This window comes from Bidens hawaiensis, unplaced genomic scaffold (genome assembly GCF_021521415.1).
Source record: "Bidens hawaiensis isolate Kalapana, Puna unplaced genomic scaffold, B.hawaiensis_p1.1 tig00025364_1, whole genome shotgun sequence".
Classification (NCBI taxonomy): Eukaryota; Viridiplantae; Streptophyta; class Magnoliopsida; order Asterales; family Asteraceae; genus Bidens; species Bidens hawaiensis.
The window spans coordinates 59,093-63,491 of NW_027494042.1; the positions used below are offsets into that span (position 1 = coordinate 59,093).

At 36.1% G+C, this 4,399-nt stretch overlaps 1 pseudogene; it reads left to right on the forward strand.

Moving 5' to 3' along the window:
* Positions 1-2,689: 2,689 nt before the first annotated feature.
* LOC143571378 (delta(12)-fatty-acid desaturase-like) lies at positions 2,690-3,849 on the forward strand (annotated as a pseudogene).
* The last annotated feature ends 550 nt before the right edge of the window (positions 3,850-4,399 follow it).

The following is a 4,399-nucleotide window of genomic DNA, read 5'->3' on the forward strand; positions in this document are numbered from 1 at the left end:
TTAAAAAACAAACACTCTTCTTAGTACAGACTGCAGACCTATGGTCCACCTCATCTGTCACACCCTCAAAATCCACTAACGGAGTTTTACCGTCAGAGGGTGTGAACTAACAGGATTGGAATCATTAGTTATAATCAAACACCATAAATAAAGTTTTCAAACAACCAAGACATCAAGTCTTAAGTAAAAATGCGAAAGCGTAAATCGTAAACCAAAACAGTTGGGCCACACAGGACGACTTAAAAACACAAGTTGTCAAGACAAAAATTAAAGCAGTTTTTAAACAATGGTGTTTAGCGAATGCATGTCCTAAACCGCGCGCCCGCCTCGGCTACCTGAGAATAACATACTAAAAGTGTCAACACAGGGTTGGTGAGTTCACAAGTTTATATAAATAAAGCGTTTGCGTTTACGTTTTGCGTTTTGCGTTTTTGCGTTTTGCGTTACCAGATAGTGTTAAGTCATTTTATATATCAATAGGCAGCTAACCTATCAACAAGTATTACAAAGTGTTCGACACCGAAGCTGACTGTTTATCAATTGCCTTGCCACCATGTCAACCACGACCATGGTAATGTGTTAGCCAAGATTACACCCACTCGACCTACAGTCGAGTTTAGAGTTGAGTGGGGTTTGTCAAACCTAGTAGTACTACTCAACAGTGACTCGCTATTATCCAAATATTAACCGGTTCGATGTTATGAAGGACTTTAGTTGGTTTGTTTGCCACTTAGCCTTACAAGTGATATATAAAAACTAACAATATTTACAGCGTTGGAGTATGTTATCTCCCCCAATTAAAAGCGTTTAAAAAGAGTAAAAAGGGGACGTGAAACTCACTGTTTGCGAAGATAACCAAAAAGATCCGAGAAAAGATGTGCGTCACAGAAAATCCTCACTAGTGATCTAAAAACAAAAACGAGATTTTCTAAGTATTTAAACTACGAGTGAGTTCCTAGACTCGACACATACAACTTATGCATGAGATGCGTTTCGTGTTTCGTTTGTGAAATAAGTGCGACTCGACAAACACGTTGGTGATACGTTACATGCGTGAACAACTACTTAAGTGTCAAATATTAACATTGTACATTACTTGCAATTATCCCGCACAAGGGCAATTTGGTCAAAACATAACAAACATCGATCGGTTATGCACTTTTCATGACAATTCAAGTAATACAGCAACTAAATTATCCAGGCAGATTTTCATTCGACAAGATTACTCTTATTAATAAATCCTAACATGTCAAATAAATCGTCAAAAATCATACAGAAGTACACGTGGGTTAGGTTTTTAAACATATTTTTATTATATTTTTATCATGTATGGTTTTATCACAATGATCAAAACATCACAGCAAACACACAGCAATCGTTATCATGCGCAACAGAATGTTATTTGTCATTCCCGTTAAATGACAAATCCAATTAATGCAAGACCAATTGGTTTAGATTCCTAACTCAATATATTTTCTTCCAGAAGTGGAACCAACCCATTTGGTCTTGTATTTTATGAGATATCTTAGTCGCAAAACATCCTAACAGCAGGTCTCCCAAATCAGCCTTGCACAACAGTTTTGTAAAATAATAAAAACAAACTTTTATACGTCCAAAAATTACAAAATTGAACTTTTTAGAAACTAGACTCGACCTAGTATATTATAGAATCAACAATAGCATCAAAACATAACATTAACATCGAGTTACAGTTGTCCAAACACGAATTCAATAATTTGTCCAGCATCAGTTTTCATCAAAACTCAATAAACAATTAACCTATGAACTAACAATCATGCATGTAACCCTAAATCATCAACAAACAACATATTTAACACTTAGGTTTATGATTACAGGTTTAATCATACAATTAAATGATAGAATAAATTAGATATAGTGTTTGTATTACCTAGTTAGCTTCTTGAACCTTCAATTCTTCACAACAAGCTTGAAAATTATCTTGTATGTGTGTGTGTGGATTTATGATCGGCAAAGGGAGAGAGAGGAGGGAGAGCAGCCGTGAGAAAGGGTGGGGGATTAGGGTTAGGACAATTTAACTTGTTTATATATTTATCAAATATAATACATGTTACACTTTACCCGTTGCACTTCTAGTTACTCGATTTCTAGCACAACTTAGTTAATACCATTCATAATTAATTTCATACACGTAAATATCAAGTAACACATAACTTAACACATAGTTATCACATACTTGTTCATGATATTTATTGTTCGTTCACCAACGGTTTGAGTCGACTCGTGTGTGTTTCGGTGAAATTCCGAAAGACTACTTGTGTGTGGATTGTCATGCGTCACTTAAAACCTAATTTTAAATGTAATGAGATATGCGTTACAGTTCGTGAATTAACAGAGTTCGGATTAACGGAGTTAACCTGAAATTGACGAGTGTCACATCTTCTTCTCCAGAGGTTTGCAGATGTGGTCCGCAGACTGAAGACATTTTACCTCTTAAAAAACAAACAACACCTTAGTGTCCATTCACAAGTCACAATTTGTGAACCAAGGTCCCCAACACCACCCATTATAAAATGGTTAGCACTTTGCAATCTGAAGGAGTCCAATTGCAAATATAATTATTTCCCTTAGGTGTATGTAATCTATTGAGGCTATTTATGCATACTCTTGATATGATTGGATGATCTTGGTTGATTAATTAAACTTTCTTTTGCAGGTTTTTGGCATTGGAAATAAGAGAAATGGGTGCAGGCGGCCGTATGAATGAAGCTGACACTAAGAAAGATGTTATGAAACGTGTTCCCACAACAAAAACTCCATTTGAAATTAGTGATCTCAAGAAAGCTATACCACCACACTGTTTTAACCGAGATCTAGCAGCCTCCTTCTATTATCTCTATCGTGACATCGTCGTGGTCTACACTATCTACTATCTTACATCAAGTTACATTCTGTTTCTACCTATACCCCTCAGGTACATAGCATGGCCGATTTATTGGTTCTGCCAAGGTAGCGCCTTTATGGGTATTTGGAGGGGGTCATGATTTGGGACATCATGCCTTCAGTGAATACCAATGGCTTGATGATGCACTTGGTTTATTCCTACGCTCGTGCTTCCTCACTCCATACTTTTTGTTTAAATTCAGTCACCGTAGCCACCATGCCCACACCAATTCAATGGAGTATGATGAGGTTTGGATCCCAAAAAGAAAGGCCGATACCTTGTATTCAGAAGTGCTTAACAACCCAATCGGAAACTTGGTCATGACTGTCGCTAGGTTACTTTTTAGCTTCCCCGCTTACATTACCTTCAATATTCACGGCAGGGAACACAATGGGTTTGTAAGTCACTTTTACCCACAGAGTCCTCTGTTCTACGATAGCGAGCGAAAACTGGTTTGGCTCTCTGATGTTGGAATGCTTGCAGCTTTCTATGGTCTTTACAAGATTGCAGTTGTTACAGGTGCAACATGGTTATTTTTCATCTATGGAGGTCCGTTGTTGGTTATGAACGCCCATTTCATCTTTTTCACCTTTTTGAATCATAGCCATCCTTCAAAGCTCACTACGATTCAAGAGAGTGGGATTGGATAAGAGGTGTTTTATCAAATGTTGACAGAGACTACGGAGTCTTCAACACTATTTTTCACTATGTAACGTGTGCTCATGTAATGCACCATTTGTTCTCGACAATTCCACATTATCCTATCGTCGAGGCCACTAATGCTATCAAACCCATCTTAGGTGATTACTACAAGTACGATGACACCCCAATTCTAAAGGCTTTCTGGAGAGAAACAACGAATTGTATATACGTTGAACCAGATGAAGGTGTTGAGAATAGTGGCATTTACTGGTTTCGAAAGTAACTATTCAAATGAAAACTACTAGCTATGTGTATTCGATACATACACACATATGTGTGTGTGTGTGTTTTGCAGTTGTCTTGTTTTATGTAATATGGCACCCTTGTTCTAATAAAGACATATTGTATTACAAGGATAACAATGATATTAATTTTTTTTCTTCAATTTTATACTTTATTGTATTCTATTCCAGCGTTATATATCTTCATGTTTTTGCAATATGTACGTCACACTCAGGCGTTTCTGCTTAAGCCGAGGTGTTACATATTTTGCTCAAAACACATGTGACAATATTATCATTAATTCATTCAAATCTCAAGTACACAAGTTGTTCAGTTAACAAATTACAAAGGAATGAATAAAATGAATACCAACTTATTTTATTATATAAATAATCTAAACTCTAGTGTTTTTTTCATTTCATCCTCTAATAAATGTACCTCTACCATATATATAAAATAAAGTCAACTAATTGAATAGTTGGTGAATTCACGTGTGATACAAGTACATAAAAATCATATAATTTCATGAAACTTAGTGTAGTAATAGCGCAA